Below are 21,759 nucleotides of genomic sequence, written 5' to 3'. Positions count from 1 at the left end.
CTAGTTACAAGTCTGACACTGAGCATTCCCCTTAGCAACCACTATTCAGTGGCCTGTTGTCTTCTGCCTGCCATTGACTATAATGTCAAAATTGTGATTTTACATAAAAAGCTTTTTTCAAGGTTTTAGTTTTATTTTCAGCCCGATCCCGTTTGTGCGCTGCTGCCCTATGTTTAAACGGCCAAAATCAGCCCAAAAAAAATAAAAGTTATTTTTTGTTATTTTGAAACTGTTTTCCATGCTACTGGTCATATATCTGACCATTGGAATACCTTCCAAATTATATACACCCTTTATGTGGAGCTGCGATGGCTCCGTTTTGTAGTTTGCAGAAATGTACTCAGTTATTAACTGAGTACATTTCTGTAAGTTACACTAATCCTGCACAGATGGCTGCCAGCTTCCTGGATCACTAATTCACCTCATTTGCATGGTTTTCACTTGCAAATGGGGTAATTAGCATACAGGAGCTGTGTCCATGCAGGAATAGTGCAGTAGCACTCATGCACATCCCGGGAGCTTGTTCCTGAATCTTTCGTGGCCATATTGCCTCCAGTAGCTCTTACACTATTCCTGCATGCTGTGCAAAGCTTGCTGAATCCTGGAGACAGTTTTACACAGTTAATATAATGATTACTACCAGAACTGGGTGTTAATAACCTTTTCTTTTGCAGACCATTCTGTAAAATATTCCACTAATTATGTGCTGTGTTTGCTTCAGTCTTTTTTGCTAACTTGATTAACTTATTTTTGTTGAATTACTTTTGTTAATTACCTCATACAAAAATTTAAAAACAAACTGCTTGAGGATTTTACTTAAAAAACACAGACATTTTACTTTCTGGAGTAAACATGTTAGCTTCGTTATGCCACACTACATGAGTGATATTACTAAGACATCCCAGAAAGGGTGTCTACTTAAAACTTGATTGCAAACTTGTCTATTTACACAGATTTACAGAGTGTTGTAGAAAACATGCCCCTGGAATCAGCAAGCCCTGCACGGAGCTCCAGCAGGCAATATGTCTGTTGTGCAATCCAGGACCAACCTGTAGGGATGTGCACGAGCTCTCCTGCACTAGTCCTGCACAAACCCAGCCCCTGTATGCAAACGACCCTATTTGCAGGTGAAATCCATGCAAATGAGGTGAATTTGTGAGCCAGGAAGCTGGAAATTGGCTGTGCAGGACTAGTGTAATCAGCAGAAATGTACTCTGCCAGTAATAGAGTACATTTCTGCAAACTGCAAAACGGAGCCATGACAGCTGCAAATAAAGGGTGGATATTATGTAGAAAGCATACCAATGGCCAACTATAAGGCCATTGGCATGGAAAGCAGTTGCAAAAATAAAAAAATCAACTTTTAATTTTTTTAGCCAATCTCGGCTGTTTAAGCATAGGGTAGTGGTGCGCAAACGGGATCGGGTGGAAAATAAGAAAAAAAAAAACTAAAATAAGCATTCTAACCAAAATCACTATTTTGCAATTATACTCAATGGCAGCCAGAAGACAACATGGCCAGTGAATAGTGGTTCTAAGGGGGGAGGCTCAGTGTGGGATATGTAACTATGCATCAGCAGGAAATCCTATGGATATGAGGGGAATGATACTGAATCCCAGATTTCCCTTGCATGCTAGTCAGCACCGAAAAGTGGAAGAGCAGGAATAGCTTGGTGTAAGTGGATTGGAACTCTGTGGCCCTGGTTTGCCCTTAGTTTAGCATAGCTAAGGAAGGGGGTGTGTCTGAGGCTGCCTAGCACTCTTTACATTGTCTAAGCAGGTGTGCGTGCCACATACTGGGTTTTAAAGGGGGAAAAAAAAGTAAGCCCGGAAATTGCAGCACTGTGCACATTTGAGCACTGTGTTTGTGCGGCGCACCCCTGGGCTTAAACAGGAAGGCAATGGGAAGGGAAAACAACAGTAGGAAGATAATCTAGGAAAACTAGCATAGCTGGCAGGTGAAATGTATCAGAATCAGCCAATTACACAGGCAGCAGACCAGCCCAGCCCAGAACACCTTTCCCTCTGGTTTTTCCCACATACTCTACACCACCAGTGGATACAAGCGGGGAACTTTTAACAAACAAAACAACAAAATGATAGGGGCTGTAATAGCTATCATACAACAACATGTGGAAGAGGCTGAGGGTGGTGAGGATGTGAATGGTGTCGTCCAACCCACAGTGAGGAGACAGAGAAGAGTGTACAGACCCAGGGAAACCTACCAGGGGCTACATGAGCTAGAGAAAGTGGAGCACTATAGGGTGGACAGGGACCTCCTACAGCAAATTGTTGAGCTGTGCTGGCCACGCCTGACACACAGAACTAACAGAGGGGAACACATCCCAGTGGATACCATGATATGTGTAGGCCTAAGAATACTAGCTACAGGTACCTTCCAAAGGCCAACTGGGGATATCATGGGGATCTCACAGGCATCAACATCCAGGGTACACCACCAGTTCCTGGATGCCATGTCAGCACATGCCAGTGAGCACATATATTTTTCCAACACCCATGAGGCGTTGGCCAGCAATATGCATCTGTTCCACCAAATAGCAGAACACCCTGAGGTAGTGGGTGCTATAGACTGCACGCACATATGCATCAAAGCACCACCTGGTGAGCTGCGTAGGGTCTACATCAATGGCAAGGGCTTCCACTCCATCAGCTGCCAGGTCGTGTGTGATGCCCAAGGTATAATAATGAATGTGTGTGTTGGCTGCCCTGGAAGCTATCACAATTCCCACATCTGGCATCTGACGCAGCTGTACCAGAGATTTGCCAATGGTGACATCCCTTATGGTCACCTAGTGGGGGGATGCTGGTTACGCACTGGAGCCATGGCTGATGACACCCATCAGAAATGTGCACACACCGAACCAGAACTCCATAATGAGGCACACGCACAGACCAGAATTATAATAGAGCATGTGTTTGGGATGCTCAAGTCATGGTTCTGGTGCCTGGACACGTCTGGTGGAGCCTTGCAGTACTCACCAGCTGCATGTACCCAAATCATCATTGTATGTGCCATGCTACACAATATGATCCTGCGGAAACAGCTGCAGCAGGAACAGCACAGGGCAGGGCCACACAGCCCCCCACCATTGCCAAGGCCTACACAGGCACAGAGTGACTTGGAGGCGGAAAAACCTGAGCCTGCCCCAGTAGGCAGAAGGAGGCACGCCCAGTATGCCCTGGCCTTGGCAAAGAGGCAACACATAGCACATGAACTGACACAGGAGGGACCCAGGGAATGACACCTCTCTCTAACTCGCACATACAGTAAAAGGGATGCCAAACATGACATTGCCTGAGCTCAACCATGTGTAGGGAGTGTACTATGTGCATCTGACATAGGCAGCCCTTCAGCAGCACCCTCAGTACTGGCACACCCACAAGGTTAGTCACTCAACTTACCAATTGCCGAATGTTGTAGTATGTGTTGTTACCTGTATCTATGGTATGGATGTGAGCATGCAAGGAAATCGGATGGCTGAATGGGATGTCAGCAAAGAGTAGACACCTACAGTGGCAGCATGAGATCTGTAACAAATACGGGTGTCACAATAGTAGCCAGTACTACACATGGTGACAAAACCCACTGCAAGAAATGTGCTGGGCCACATGCGTGTCCATATGACACACATCTGCCAGTCAGGGAGGTTCATATACCCAACAACAGTCACAGTTAACAGGACAGGTGTAGACAAACACAAACAAAGGTTGTGCTAAGGCCACTAAATGATGCCTATGGGTAACCCCCCTGGCCTACACAGACAGACTACATCAGGTCAGGCAGTAGGATGTTAGTTCTGAAGGGTAGAAAGTCAAAAACTAATATGTAGGTCAATCAAATGTAAGACATGTAGTACACTGACATGCCTCTAGTCAGCATAATAGGTTAGGAAATAGAATAAAATGGAGTACCTGACATACCCGTACGGTGATAGCAAATGTGTACAAGTGCCAGGTGTGTCCCCCAATCCTGTGTAGCAATGTAAAAACAGTCAGGTGTGCCCCGCATATCCTATATAGACATGTAGTAACCTTCAGATGTGCCCCTCCCAATCCTATGTAGACATATAGTAACAGTCAGGTGTGCCCCCCAATCCTATGTAGAAATGTAGAAACAGTCAGGTGTGCCCCCAATCCTACTTAGACATGTAGTAACAGTCAGGTACCCCCCATGCCTGTATAGAAATGTAGTATCAGTCTGGTGTGCCCCCCCATCCAATGTACACACATTGAAACAGTCAGGTGTGCCCCCCCAATCCTATGCAGAAATGTAGTAACAGTCAGGTGTGCCCCCCAATCCTGTGTAGCAATATAGAAACAGTCAGGTGTGCCCCCCATATCCTATGTACACATGTAATAACAGTCAGGTGTGCCCCCCCCAATCTCATGTAGAAATGTAGTAACATGTATGTGTAGGTATAATACCAGTGGAGCACAGATGCCCAGAGGTGGCCAAGGTAGCAGGATCGATTGTAGTATTTGCACAATATGCAGATATGTGTGTGTTAGGTTGGTGTGTGTTTCATATTGGGTGAGAGTGGTCAGTATGTATGCATGTTGAGGTATGACCTGGTGGCCATTGCCCACTACTGCTGATGACAGGGCCATGTCCTCACAACTGCAGTGCCAAAGACAATCCCCACCAGTGTAACATATTCTAGCAGTAAGCCATTGTAAATGTATGGTGGCAATATGTGTCACCATCTGAAAGATTGACATGGCGTGGCTGTTGGGCTAGATATACAAGCAGTACACAGGGGAAAGTACCCCAGACATACAATATATAATGTGTAACTGTGAAATGGACACACCCTTGGAATTGTACATACAGGTATGCATCACATTATCTGGGCCTGTAGTAGGGGATACCAGTGCCGTCTGCCAGAACACTGGCAGATCACAAAGATAGTAGGACTGATGTAATGGGAAACAGCTGATGTACCTGCACATGCCAGCATAACTGGAATACCCCATGCATATATGTGCATCAGATGCAAGTAGTGTCCATAGCACACATGCACCCAGCTCATCCAAACGCCACCCACAGGTACCTCTCTGGTTGTATCTCTGCTGTTGGGAATGGGCACAATATGACCCCACCTGTATACAGCAATAGCAAAGGAATGCAGCATGCAGTGCAGGTGTCCCATGCAGGTGTGTCCCTAGGTGTAGGTTGCACCCTGACAGCGTCCACACCACCTGATCAAGACTAATGGAAAGTACTGGCATGAACACCTAGCACACCTACCCTGTCACCCCAGGGAAATATACTGTATGTTGATCTGAGACTGTAGGACTGACAGAATGCAATGGCCTGCCACACCTGGCCTGTATCACCACAAAATGGCCTACAGGACTCTGCCAAAGACCTGTGTCTCACATGTACTGCCAATGCATGTCATGTCATGGACACCCAAATAACAACATAACACATTCCACATAAGCCATATGCAAGGCCATGTGGACAAACCACTGTAACATGTCCACCATGTCCCACTGCATGCACTGTGGACCAATACCAAAACACAGCTGTGATGAAGTGATAACCTTAGGGAAAGTATCAGATAATGTATGCATAATGTATGGCAGAGGATAGAATAATAGAGGGGGTTGGAAGCATGGGAAGCATGGAATGTGCAATGTCCAACACACAGCTGTATGCGCACACTATCCCTGGCTGCAAACACATAAATGGGTGGCTACAAACCTGCCTATACACCACAATAGGGGTAATGTCCTGACTCATGGCCCCTGCCTCTGGGTTACCTGTGTGAATCTGTATAGCTGTGAGGTATTGCCACAGCAAGATAAGGCCATACTGTCATGTCGATGGATGCACAAGTATGGGATCCTCTGCCAGCACTTTTCCGAGGTGCTGAACCAGATACACAGACCCAGCAGCAAGTGTCTGCAGCTCTCCCTCCAGAATGGCATAACTTACCATGAATATGTAGGCATCTGCCCACAATACCGGACACAGTAGCATTCACCCTTGTTTCCCAGGGCATCACTGTGAGCAAGAATGCCCACCTGATAGTACTTGAGGACATAAAACATCACAGTGTATAACAGTACACATACATGTCTCAATATCTCTGCTAACACCAGTACCATGTAGCAGAAGCAGCACAGACACAATCACCTACAGTACACACTATCCCTTGCACAGTTTGTCCCCATATTGCCAAATGATCTACAGATACCCTGCAGAAACAATTAGCTACCTGTAGGTGTACAACACAAAGGTCTGCACTGGAGTACAAACTACCTGGAATGGATCTACACATTCATTACAGAAGGGCATACTGGGCATGCTCACACACTTAGAAAAATGAAGGCAATGTCAGACAACAACATATCAAAAGGTAATACTGGGCATGCTCACACACTTAGACAAATGACGCCCATGTCTGCAAACAGTGGACCACACATATCTGACAGTTGCAGATGTTAATGCATACACTCCTTAGTATGCAGCAGTCATGCTTTGCACACACATTGGATAGGAATACAGCCATATATCCAAGGGCAACACACTATAATAAACCAAATGTAGACATACATAGATGTGTGGAAGAGAGTAACTGTGACAAAGAGCCATCCATCATGACGCCTGTCCCACCCAGCACACAGCCAAATGGCTACAAACACGTGATGTGTAAATGGCACTCACTGTAGAAACTAGCCACTGGTATCCGTCAGCATTACAGACTATGTGGTGCAAGTGCTAGCTGTGCAACATGACTGTACAAGGCAGTAGGCATCTACCAGCTGCATACACGTACCTGCAGAATATAACCCTGCGTGTGCCTGCATGTGGTGTGTCAATCTCTAGATGAATGGGTTATGGCCCGTGCACACACTGCCCTCACCATAGCCCTACTTTGACAAGCCTGCTGATGTCATCCACTTTGAAATACACCTTTGGGAATGGAGTAGCCCAGTAATCTCTGTGGCGTGTCCTATAACTGTGTAATGCTGTAGTGCGATAAGCTAGTTAGGTAGGAGTACTAATCCCAGACATGACAACTGTATGGGTGTGTGTCTGTGTAGGGAACAATCCTTTTTAGGCTAATCATGCTCACTACAATTCAAATGTCCTACTTTGGCAAGGCTGCTGATGTCATTCACTGTGAAATACACCTTTGGAAAAGGTGTAGCCTAGTAATCTTCATGGTGCGTCTTATAACTGTGTAATGCTGTAGTGTGATAAACTAGTAAGGTAGGAGTTCTAATCCCAAACATGGTAAGTGTGTTTGTGCCCCTGCCTATGTAAGGAGCAATGCTTTTTAGGCTAGTCACGCTCACTACAATTCAAATGTCCTACTTTGGTAAGGCTGCTGATGTCATTCACTGTGAAATACACCTGTTGGAAAAATGTAGCCCAGTAAGCTCCGTGGTGTATCTTATAACTGCATACTGCTGTAGTGTGATAAACTAGTTAGATAGGAGTTCTAATCCCAGTGATGGCAAGTGTGTGTCTTTGTCTGTGTAGGGAGCAATGCTTTTAGGCTAGCAGTAATCTTTGTGGCACATCTGTGTAGGGAGCAATGCTTTTTAGGCTAGTCATGCTCACTACAATTCAAATGTCCTACTTTGGCAAGGCTGCTGATGTCATTCACTGTGAAATACACCTTTGGGAAAGGTTTAGTCCAGTGATCTCTGTGGCACGTCCTATAACTGCGTAATGCTGTAGTGTGGTAAACTAGTTAGGTAGGAGTTCTAATGCCAAACATCACAACTGTTTGTGTAGGAAGCAATGCTTTTTAGGCTAGTCATCCTCACTACAGTTCAAATGTTCTACTTTGGCAAGGCTGCTGATGTTATTCACTGTGAAATACACCTGTGGGAAAGGTGTAGTCCAGTAATCTCTGTGGCACATCCTATAACAGTATAATGCTGTAGTGTGATATAGTACTCTGGTAGGGGTTCTATTCCCACACATGGCAAGTGTGGATGTTTGTGTTTCTGTGTAGGGAGCAATGCTTTTTAGGCTAGTCATGCTCACTACAATTCAAATGTCCTACTTTGGCAAGACTGCTGATGTCATTCACTATGAAATACACCTTTCGAAAAGGTGTAGCCCAGTAATCTCTGTGGCGCATCTTATAATTGTGTAATGCCATAGCGTGATAAACTAGTTAGGTAGGAGTTCTAATCCTAGACATGGCAGGTGTGTGTGTCTGTGTTTGTCATTTGGATCCTGTGTGGAGGGGGCCGTGAGTGTGTAACAACTGGATTCATAGTGGAGTGGGTTTTGCAAATTTCTTATATGTTGGCCCTATTATATGTCACACTGTCCACCTTACAAGGTTACAGATGTGAAATAGCCAAGAGACTGAGGTACCAATCCATACCCCTACATGTGACATCAAAGCCTGGCGAACAAAGTTAGCACCCCTTGTATTACCCAAAGAACATTCTCAACCCATATCTCATACACAAACACACTTGCCTAGAAAACAACTGCTATGGTGGTATTACCCTGCATATTGCCCACAAATAGTAACCATGGTGTGATTGCAATGGACTACAGAGGGCATTGCACCATGTCCATCAGTACAATAGGCATGTACTTGCAGACAGTGCACCTTCACTATGTTCCCCACTGGACACCTGCAACACCTGTGATGCTATCAAATGTGACCCACAAAGGCCATGCATACCATGCCTTAAACACATACCCTGTATGGACAGATACCACTGACACCAGGGAATACCTGTATCATGCTATCAATGTAGGTGCAGGGTCAACCTGCTCTCCATTACGTGTACCCACCAAATAAGGCCAGGACTGGCACATCTGATGATAACAATCTGTGTATACAACATGGGCTAGATACCCCAGGTACACTTCCACATGTCACTGTACATGCATGTGGGATGTGTGCACATTGCAGACACCATCCATGTCATGGGCTAAAGAACACATTCTTGGCAAGCAATGCACAGCAATGGCCACACACAATAGTTACCCAGGTGAAATGATGGTGAATACAATACCCACCTGTGTGGGCCAATCCAGACACTACGCCTCTTGAGCCACACTGCAGACCATTGTCATGTGGCCTGATGCCAAGGTATACCCATCACCTAGCCTTGTATAGCCTTTTGGCACAGTTAACCACTACACACCAGTGAAGCAATGCATCCATGCATGTCAGTACTGGCACCCTGTGTCTGTGTGTGTGGTGTATGATGCTTTTGACCACATTCAGACTCACTACAACCCCCATTGGCATACTGAAGCATGTTATCTGATGTCAGACACCTCCACAACCCCTTTGCCCATATAACCCCCAGATAACCCCTGTGGTGCATGTGATACCCGCACAGTACTGTATTTTGGAAAACTAGTGAGGAGGTGTATACCTGACCCTGCCAGTGTGTCAATCTGTGTGGGTCTCTGAGAGAGTGTGGCTGTGTTGATGCTGACACCTATTTATGCAGACAGGTACATGTACAACACCTACTGAACAGCTACCATATCACTGTTGCAGATGTCACTCGCCATCACATATACGTTTGGAGAGCTCCTCAACATGTAAGCTATGTGGCTCATCCAATAACTGCATAGACATGTGATAGCAATGCATAGTCAGTCAGGGGGTTGATACTCTGTACTGGTAGATGTGTGACACAAACATGATTAGGTTTTACTCTCCCAGCCCCTCGCTGACCTAGCTTTGCCTCTGTCTGCCTCTCTTACTCCCTCTGTGGTGGATGTGGAAACTTACACCTATTTTGCTTAGGCAGCAGCATGTGTTTTGTAAGTGATGCTCATGATCAGCTGATGGCCTCTGCATGAATTGCAGCCCTCCTCTAGCTGATTGCATGTGGAACAGCTGTGGTAACATTCCCATAGTCAATTGCATGGAAACACACTCCAATATCTAGGAACATCATGTTGGTGTTAGGCCTTTTCATTCACTGTGAGCAGGACCTAGAGCTGTTGTTTGGCAAACAGCATCACAGATGGCTTGGGGATTTTCCTGTAACAGCATACACTGTGGAAATAGGCCAACACACAGAAGGGGGATGTGCTTGACATGACTACAGAATGTAAGTGTCACTATTCTGCAGTTGGAGTAATGTTGGTTTAACAGGGTGTGTGTGGATATGGCTGGACTACGTGTTTCAATACCTGTCATGACAGGGTTACGTTTCTGAGGGGAACCCCCATATGTAGGGTCATTTGCAGACTGGGCAGTGTGTGGTGCCTTTTGTGTCTTGTGTTACTCATGGAGCACCTATCTGTGAACTGCAGAAGCATAGTGTGCGGATTGCAAACAGTACATGGTGACAGACATGAGAGTTACTGACTTCATATCCCTCATAGGACATATGTCACAACAAACCCTGTTACAACAGTAAATGTATGGGGTTATCACAGCAACATGTCAATATTGGCCCTGTGATTGTGCCTCCAGCCACAACACTGTCACCCTGTGTACATATGTCATGCAGTAAGAGATGCATATGTTCTGTACACCATAATGTATTGACATCATATCTGATAGCAAGCCAGTGTGATGTCAGACTGTGACACATGTTATGTATAGTAGGGGTTATCTTTGAGGACATAGCCTGGGTATTCTGTGGTTGTGTGTACAGTACTGAGGTCTGTGCACATATGGTGATTGCCGTCAGTGTGTCTATTGTGAATATATACCTTGGCCTGTGTACAGACTGTGGTAGATGTCATTGTTCCTGGTCCTGTTCTATCTGATGTTACATGCTGCTCCAAGGTATGTTACCCTATCAGCTTACATGTTTGTAGGGCCAAACACACACATGTCCCATACTACAGACAGGCATCAGACCACACTGTGTAGTGGCCCAATATATGTAGGGTTAGTGTGTGAGTGGCACATATGAGGATGGTGTTGATCAGATATCCCATATACTTTAATATTACGCTAGCTACATTATGTGGCTGTGGCTGTGTTCAAAATTGTTGTGGTTATGCACTTTTACACAGGTGTCTGTTACTCTCTGATGTGCCATGCCTGTAGGGCCTGCTATATGTGCAGGTACATGTGTATTCCCCCATAAGAAATGTAGGCCAGTGTTATGGCAGTCCGCCTGTAGCCTGCACAGTGCTTTGTTACATGCCTAGCAGCTTAGTGTACTTACCCAGTGTGATGTTATGTTCAGATACTTGCCAGATATACTACTGCCAGGCCACCATAATAGTCATGTATGTCGGACAAAACAGTGGGATGCTGTACAGATGTATGTCCCTAACTAGTGGGTAGTATGTAGCCATGGCACCTTTGTACCAGTGGTTAGTATGTGTTAGGACAGACAGGGGTGTGTGAATGCATAACCTATGGGGGCAAATGTATACCAATGTTTACATGATATACCTGTCTACATGGCTGTTAACATCCACATTGTCAGCCTTGGTCCACATGTCTTGCACTAAGGGGTTCTGTGTATACCTCTTGACTGAACAGAGTGTGTCAGACTGTCCACATATATTGGCCATATATCTGCGGTAGTCCACAGGATCATTACTGTGCTAGCAGTGGTACTGTACTATGATGTCTTTAGGATGTCTGTCTGTGGCCAATGGCGCACATGTTACAAGCAGATGTGACCTCCCACACACAACATGTCTGTGAAGACAACCCCTATCATAGTAGCAATAGTCTACATATATACCTGCAATACATGCCTGACATCCCCTTGCACTAAGAGGTTGGGACTATTGGGGCTGAGGTAGGGCTCTACTCCATGTTCTGGACATATGGTGAACATATATGTATATATACATATCCATATACCTATATAGATATATACACATATACATATCGACATACATACATATATATATATATATATATATATATATATATATATATACATATAAACACTCAGATATATACATATACACAGCAATATATGTCTACACATACAGATAAAGATACATATGCACATATACTTATGGATATCTACATATATATTGACAGTAATAGGTATATCACAATAGATATGTATGCACATATAGTTATAGATATCTACATATATATCGACATAAATATGTATATCTCTACACATAGGATGTGCTTACATATATACTATATATACATATATCTATATATACATATATATATATATATATATATATATATATATATATATATATATATATATATATATATATATATATATATATATATATATTTATGAACATATGAAGACATGTACACATAGCCATATATATGTTGCACTATACAGATGTGCATACAGACATATGTATGACTATACATGCGTATGTACATGTAGACATATATCAACCAATTATATGTATATATCCATATTCCTGCCATGTGTAAACCTCACTGTTGTGTATACATTTCCAGATGTATCTCACTGTATGTATCTGCTATGTCTACATTATGACAAAACAACATATGTGATGCAACAGTCATGTTAATAACAAGTGCTACACATCTGAGGAAGTAAAAGCAATTGTTCAATACTAATCAATATGTGTATTGACAGATATATTGGAAAAGCAACAGCTGTCTTCACAGTGGTTATGGCGTAGTGGTTAAGTGTTGTGACTTTAGTGTACAGGGTCCTGGGTTCAAGACATGCAAGGGTTGTTCATTTTGTCACTGGGCAGAACAAGGGCTGTCAGATACAGAGTGGTCAAGGCTGTTTTGAGCAGCGTTAAGCACATTTGCGTGACGCTGAGCAGTGCTAAGCTACGGGTATATGTATGGGTGATTACACAGTGTAGGCTCCGCTTACCAGTGTGAAAATCAGCTTAGCTGTTATATTGCAGCAATGTTGACACCTGATAAGCATGCCTTAGCCCAGGTAACCAGTTCACACCACCCAGTCTGATAACATAGCAGGGTAATGACATCTGTAAGAAGTGTATGTAATGCCATGTACAATACATGCACCTATGTGCTGTCTTTACAGTAGCAAGGGGTGTGACTGTCATGTGCAGGACACAGATGTATATGAGGCCTGTACAGCACTGTTATCCATGTGAATGTGTCACATGCATGGGTAGTACCCCAGAGTACATGCTGTCACACTGGCATGTAGTGTATCATGGCAGTACTACTGTTGACAGTGCTTACCCAGGCAAGAGTAGAGTGGTAAATGTAGTACTGACAACAGGCACACCTGCAAGCATAGCTGGACTCTGAGGCCTTCCTCTTGTATCCCTGGTGTCTGAGCTGTGTCACAGTATATAACCCCTACTGGGTAATGATCCGACATGTGGAATGTAACTGTAGACTACCGTCTGTACAGCACATGATAGCGAGAGCATACATATTGTTGTCAAACATCTATCTGTCAATGCATTCATCCTACTGCATAGCTACTTGCCAAGTTGATGACTGTCATTCCCTGTACAGATGTGTAGATGGCTGGTATCGAGCTGGGATATGTACAGGCATCATAAGCTTGATTGACACTGACATGTCTGCCCAGCTGTGTAAAAACTGGCACATATTGGAGAGAACACCCTGTATGCACCACATGCCATGGGTACCTCCACTACACTACCAAAGTCAGCAGAACATGCTTGGGTACAGGTCTCCATCACAGACACTAACCATGTGTTGTAATGCATGTTGCATGCATGTCATCCTGATCACCTCAGTGGCCATTTGCAGGAAGCACCTGGAGGAATGGCTGATGCATGTCACTCTCACCCTAAGGGTCACCACAAAAGTGTCTGTCGATAGATTGCCTGCTGCCACATGGCAGGTGGCAGGATACCACTGTACACACAATCCCTACACAACCCATCTCTCCTTGGACAATAGCAAGATACACAGCTATGACTACCTGCAGTGATGCACCCCAGTATTGACACATGTATGTGTGCATGAGTGAGTATAGCAGTGTCTGTGTGTTAGCACACCTGTACATGGGAATTCCATGAGAGCCTACACAACCACCGCAGCACCCATTGCCATAGCCAGTCATGGCTGCTGCTCTATGGGACATTACATGCACCCTGTTAATCTCCTCTCCATACCAGCTACCCGAGCCTTGCAGTACCATCACAACAGTGTTGTACAAATGGGTTGATAGGCATGGGCTACCCATTGTGTTTTGGCAAGGGTGTGTATGTGTGCATGTCTGTTTATCTGTGGGGTACAGCATTCCAAGGCCACATACTCCTATTACAATACCCATTGCCACACAGTAGTACAGATAGTGCTGTTGCTGCCCATAGGTGAGACATGACAATGCAACACCCTACTATGCATGTGGCATGTGCATTAGATGCATATCCCTGTAGTACCTCTATTGGGATCTACAATGGGTTGTATCGCAGACATGCCCAAGGTGTGATGGTGGGTATGTCAGAGTGTCATCATGGGTTTCGGGGAGTACATTATCCACTGAGAGATGTGAGTGCTGTGTACACTGTCATTACACCAAGGTGCACCTGGTATATATCCCATGTACCACCTTATGGTTACCACTGTTACCATCAACCATACAGGTAACCGATACCACAATCCAGGCCAGTTATGCATGTGCTGTGTGCAGCCTACCTGTAACACATTGGGCACATGGTCAAGTTAGTTAGCAGCGATAGGCCCAGGTCTCTCAGATGTGTGTCTGCCTGTTATGTGAGTGTTAATGTGTATATGAAGGTATGTCACACTATGTATTGTCCATATACACCCATTACATCCTCTATTAGCTTATTGTACATGTCTGGGGATGTTCTGCATGTAACATGTAACCTGGTACACACCACACCTGAAATGCTGTGTGGTGTGTGCAATGATAGTCACACACTTCAGTATCACTAAACACCTAGGTAGGGGGTCTAGTCCCAGTGTTGCCAAGTAAGAGAGTGCATGTATGTGGATGAGTCTACATCAGGTTGCAGATTATACATGCCCCAGCGGGCCACTTGTCCATGTGGCACAGGCAATAACTGTTATACAAACCTGTGACATGTGTTCAACTGTACTCCAGATATGTCACAGCCATGGTGTCACTATAGTGCCATACCCTGTTGTGGGATATGAATGCAGACCATCCTTGTGCTGACACATCTACACCTAAAACACAAATTGATAACATTATAGAGACCACAATCAACCAGTGATACTAACAGCTATAATGCATCATTGCTGGACGGCTACACTACCTGACATATATGCATTACACTTTACTCCTTACAACATGTTACACTGCAGTACTGTGGTACACTGTAGTGCAGTCACTGTGTGCATCAGAACCATATTAGCCTGTCCATGCATCAATGGTATGGATGACAGGGATGTAGCACAGTTATCATCATGTGCACAGGGTGTGTTGTTGGTTTACCAGAGTCTGAGGGTGGGCCATACATTTGACACTATGTGTATGGGTGAGGGGTATACTGAGGTGAACTGGGCGTGGTGATGTGGTGTGTGTAGGTATGGGGTTGACCTAGGTCTGTTTGTATAGTGTGTGGGTATGCATGCACACAGTTCTGCCATGCGGCTGCCCTACATAGGTGTTTATAGACAGCTGCAGACCATACCTGGCAGGGTGTGCAGTTCACTGCTTCCAGCCATGGACACGTGGACTGTACCTACCAGGGGTTTCATGATCATGTCTGGGTACAGGCCTCAATGTGTTACTCTCACCTGATGATGACATATGTCCACTTGAACCAGGTCCCTCCTGGGACTGGCCAGGGCCACGTGCTCGTGGCCTGCTGTGGTATAGTGTGGACAGCTCCCCCCTCCAGTGCCAAGGCTGGTACTGCCACTACGGGAGCCCCTTGGTGTTCTAGCATATCCACGTTGACTGCCAGCTGTTGCAGTTGCTGGCCTATGTCCACGTGACTGTCACCACACTCCCACCACACCTTCAAGCACAGATAGACCACAGTTGATGAATGCCATCATCTCACCAGACCGTCTATCTATGAACTCAGTTAGTGCACCGATGGCACCAGCCAGTTCACGGGCATTGTCACTTGCAGATGTGAGAGCAGCCCTCTGCAGCCTCAGGCCCTGTCTGGTGTAGCTGTGTCACATCTGCCAGGGGCATGCTGACCAGCGGTCCTACTACGTGCACCCTGGAATATCTGCCTATGTGGTGCCCTGCTGGACATCCAACTATGCCTGCTACAACCAGACAGAGTACGCATGGTTACCACACTTTCCTGTGCACTTCCACCAAACACCAGCTGTCCCTCCACTATGGCCACTGGTGATGGGGTATGTATAGGCACTGAAACTGTGTGTGGGGTATGGGTGGCTAAATGGGGGATGTCAAATGTCGGCACTGTTTCGGCCCCTGACAACCCCAACTGTGCCTCAACAGTACTATCATCATCTTCAGTGTCTGTATTTATTTTTATTTTTTTATTTTTATTTATTTTACATTTGTTGACCGGGCTAGTCCAGCTGGATAATTTCCATTTTCAGTGGAGGCCCGGGAGAAAAAAGAAAAGCCAACAAAACAAGGTTAAACATTTAAGCAACAATGCATACATTTTAGTGTAGTAGAAAATACAGCGAAAAAAAAACAGGTAAAAATCAAATAGCCTAAGCTATATATTCATATTATTTTTTTTTTTTTTTATTTTTTTTTTTTTTTAGAACAGTACAGTTCACCAGTTCAACAGTACAGTTCAACAGTACAGTACAGGACACCAACATCAGATTGCATGCAGGAGGGACCCTGACCCACCTCGTCACCTGTGGGGGAAAACAATAAATGCACTTTATAACCTGTACAGCATTGCCTAACAGTACACACACACACACACACACACACACACACACACACACACACACACACACTGTAATACCTACTTGTCTGTGACTTTAAAGACAGTCCCACATATATTTCCATGTGTTCCCCATCCTGCATCACACTTGTTAACATACATACATTGATACCACTCAATAACATATCAGTCCTCTAAATGCCTAGATCACAAAACAAGACCTGTTACTACATTACCTGCCTGACCTGTGTGCAGTGGTTTTAGATGGCCTCACTGCTGTCAGTCAGTGTTCACCCTGTGTATGTCCGGACATCATGAGTATGGCCCCTATATGTGTGGGCTACTATATTCACTCCATAATATCACGCACTGGTGTGTCATGTGTATGTATTGCTCAGTACATGCCAGATATGCTGCTCAACCAGCCTATCATGCGACAACTGTAATATATAGATACATTCCCTGGTGTTGACTACTACTTCATCAATGCATCTGTAGTGCGGCATACATGGGGTGTCAGTCACCCTCTCCTGACTGCGATATTAAGGGTATACCTGGTGTCTACCTTCCCTCTCAATGCCTGTTCCATGCTACAGACCTCATTATACTATCAGCTGTCCTGTGATTACATACATGACAAGTATTCCTGATGTGTAATGTAGCAGTCCATGTCCATGTACTGCACGATCCCAACCAGAGATACTACTGTATGTACAACCCCACAATCACACGTGCATACATGGCCATCCACACAAACACACACACACATGCACACATGCATCTTACATGCATCAACCTCCCCCCACTTCACCAGCGTGACCCTACAAACAAACTAACTACTCACCAGGATGCACACACACACACACACACACACACACACACACACACACATACAGGTGAGGCTTCACAATGATAGTACACACAGTCCTCCTATTACCCATCTGTCAACATGCATAACATATGGTACACAACAGCATGCAGTGCAGCTATAGTCAATCCATGCTAGCAACTGTATACATGTGTGTGATGCATGTGCTGTGTCACTAGGTGATTCCCCTTCCCCTGGATACCACTGCACCCATGTACACAGTATTGCTGTGCACCTTTTCTGCACCCTGCCATGTAATGTGCACCACACCTCACAGGTGTACAACCCATTGCTGAATATGTAGTACTGTGTCAGGCATGTCACCTTTAATGCTCTCAGCCCATATGATTTACAGCAACACATACCTGGGATGATATGTGGACAGATGTCATTTGTGAATGCCTGATGTCTGATGTACAGCTCTCAACATCAGCGGACCATGTATGACCAATCCAATACTATTACACTAGCAACCATCAGTGCATACAGTAGCTATGGGGCATGTGCACACCCTTATTGCTATGACACACTCACCCTTGATTTGCCATGGGACCACATCGCCGCATATATTAACAGTGCATAAGCCCAATATGTGACATATGTACTGTACTTTCACATGCAGTGTCTACAGAATGTGTAAGGTTTGCAGATGCTGACCATGATGCATACACTCTGTGTGGGCATATGTGTGCACACCCTTATCATAACGGTTTATTGCGCCTATTGTTATGTGTACTACAGCAGTCACCACACCTGGCAGAGGTATACTAGCGGGAGCCATCTGCAATTGCCAGTGCATGTTCAGCCTGCCCTATACATGTCCCCCTAGTCTGGATGATTGCAAGCCTACTTATGTGCACATCCCTTGGTGTTCACACACTGCCATCACTATTGCTCTGGTGGTAGGGTTATGGCTGCCACAGTTCCTGACCCTGACTATGTGCAGATACAGCCATTCTTAGCATCCTTAGGATTGCTGCAGTGGACTGGTGTGTCATGCTGACTCCCCTCCATCATTCAGCCTTTTTGCAGATGCTTGACAAGTAAGGCCTACAAATGTGTGTCACTGTGCAGTGTCTCATACACTGAACACCACATGTTACAGCCTAGTCCCAGCTGATAATGTGGGCCACAGTAATGCCTTATGCCATAGTGTAACTCTGCAACAGTTGCCAGTGTCCTACAGGTATATACACTGGTGTTGCACTGTATATGGGTGTTGTTCCAAACATGTCCCTACTGTAGGCCATGTCTCCCACAATTATGTTACTCCCTGTGGACACATTCCACAATGACAGGATGTTAGTTATCATGCAGGTGTCTGACATACCATTTGAGTACCCCATCATGGTCACCACTGTGATGCCATGCATTTAACAACAACAGTATGTGCACATGTACAGCATGCATTCTGAATAGGTGTGTTAGATGTGAGCATGGAATATACCATCGCCATTACATGCCCGGTGTAGCTGCAAGCATCTACATAAACTATACTCACCAGCTACAGGCTGCTGCCTTGGTGGTATACCAGATGGACCTACAGGAGAGTGTGAGAGATGCAAAGTCAGTGGCCACACCTGTGGCATTGCTACAGGGTGGGTGCAGTATTACAATACATCAACAGTACATGTCCACAATACTACCACATATGTACATCTGTTTATCACTATTATGCAGCACCAAAATATATCTATGACATGTCAGATATGCATGATCTACCTGTACCGATGCAGATGTATACGCAACAGTGGTCTACTGATGTGACCTGTGGCCTTACCTGCATGCTCCTCAGCTGGTGTGTGGGTGGCACCCACCTCCAAGAAGGTGTTTGGCAGTTGGTAGCTATGCAGATGGGCGCCACAAGGCTGGCTAGGAGCTCTTCCACACATGTCAGGGGGATGAATGGCATAGCCCCCCCCCCCCATGGCAAGGTGATCCCCTGGACTGCAACAGCATGCCAATGGCCAATGCGAAGCAGGTCAAAACAATAATGCTGGACCTGCTCATAACTGCAGTTGTGCAGTCCAACATCATCGACCCTGTGGACTAGGTCATTCCACAAACAGGGCCACTCCTACTGATCATGGGTGGCCAGCCAAACAAGACTGCATAGTGCTGTATGAGGTCGTTCACCAGAATGTCATTTTCAGCTGCTGAGTACGCTCTAAGCCTTTGTGCCTGAAAGACATAAAGATGGACACAGGTGTGAGCAAGTCATGCAGCAAGGTTACCACAGCTCTTAATACACATCACTGTCACCCCCCCACCATATCAGTGACAAAAAACTGTACACACAACTCAATAGGTATGGTTACAGCATACCTACAAGTGGGGTATTGTACTGTACCACACTTTGTGCAATGTGTTTGTAGACATGTTCCCTACATGGACAGTATCATTGCTGGCCTGTTACAGACTATTCACTTGCATGCCATTGTCAAGGCCACAATGGCTCCATATATGCCTGTGGTATGCTTGCTATGTCTTTGCTGCACATCTGACATTCTGTGTTATTGGGGTTATCTATGCTTGCTGTTGAACATGTTCCAGGATTGTGTAGACTATTACTACAGACATATGATCTATAACAGTGACACAATAGCATGTATATGTACCATCGGCCAGCAGAACAACCTCTCCAAACTCATCTGCCCATGTTACCAGGCCACATCACATGTGTGACCCACCCTGGGGCCTCCTTATGTACTGGTCCAGCAATGCCATCAGGTGGAACCAACTCAGAGGATGTTGTCATCCCCTGGGGGCACACACAGTCATGTTTCTGTCCCCTGAGGTCAGGTCCAGGGTCTGTTCCATAATGGGCTCCACAGACACATGTGGGATGTGCTACATCACCTTGAGGCACCCAGTACACATTCACAGGGCCCACATGCTCCTCCTGCCCAGCCTCCAGGCTAGGCTCCTTCGGAACATGGACTGCTGTTGTGAGTAGCAGTGGGTGGGAGGCTTGTTCCCATTGTGACCATATTGGGGCCCATGGGGCATCTACATAACAGACCACACACACCTTCCAGGGTGTTTACCCACCACATGTGTCACATACCACCCCTGTAGGCTGTCATCTATATCTGCTAACCCTGACCACCTCCACAACAATACCTGCCATACTTCCCCATATTCCTATTCCATACTTCACAGACAAGGGCAATGTGGTCCCAAAAAGGGGTTCACATGTGCCATACCCATCCATGTTGCACACACTGACAGCTGTAGATATCTGTGTGTATTGCTATGTGTGCTGTTTCGCATGCAGCACTATGGTGGTAATATAGGGGACATGTATTTACATACATATATGTTTGTGTGTGTGTTTGTATATATATGTAGGCATGTGCATATAGGTACATATCTATATATGTGTAGAAATATATGATGTATATATGTGTTCATATATTTGTCTACATATGGGTATCTGTATATTTGTGGACATACATGTGTATATATATATATATATATATATATATATATATATATATATATATATATGTGTGTGTATATAGGTACACATATGCATACCTGTATGTGGGGTACATTCAGACATCAGGTCCACAATCTCACAACACCTTCCTGCACAGCTGCACTGTTCTGCCTTACTACAACACAGACAGGTGCCACATATGGACACAGCCTGACATTAGGGGGATATATGTAAGGCCAGATTTCAGGTCACCCTATTACACACCTATGGCATTCCTGCATGCTAAAATACAGGTTAACCTGTGTATCCTGCAAGAGGTGTGCTGTAGAACCCACGTGTCCATCTTTATGGCAATACTTCCACCACCAGCTATTGGCCATAGTAATATACATACTTCCCATTACACAACACACACTATGATGGCTTACATCTTATCCATCAGTGCTGCTCTGCACGGTTGATGGGTATGGCCCACTACCTACAAGGACGGACTATATTGTCCTTAGCAGTTGTTCAGCTGAACATCATTACAACAACACCTGAAGGCACATATATATCATTCCACATCATCTATCCCATTATTATGGACCAAGTACTACGGTCAGTTACATGTATATATACTTCACATACCTGTTCTAGGAATGAAGTCTCTTCTGAGTGGTTTTCTTGATGTCTATTTTTTGTTTGTTTGTGCCTTACATG

The sequence above is a fragment of the Protopterus annectens genome, chromosome 2.part0, assembly GCF_019279795.1.
Source record: "Protopterus annectens isolate FY-2018-M chromosome 2.part0, PAN1.0, whole genome shotgun sequence".
Taxonomy (NCBI): Eukaryota; Metazoa; Chordata; order Ceratodontiformes; family Protopteridae; genus Protopterus; species Protopterus annectens.
This window is presented reverse-complemented; position numbering follows the sequence as displayed.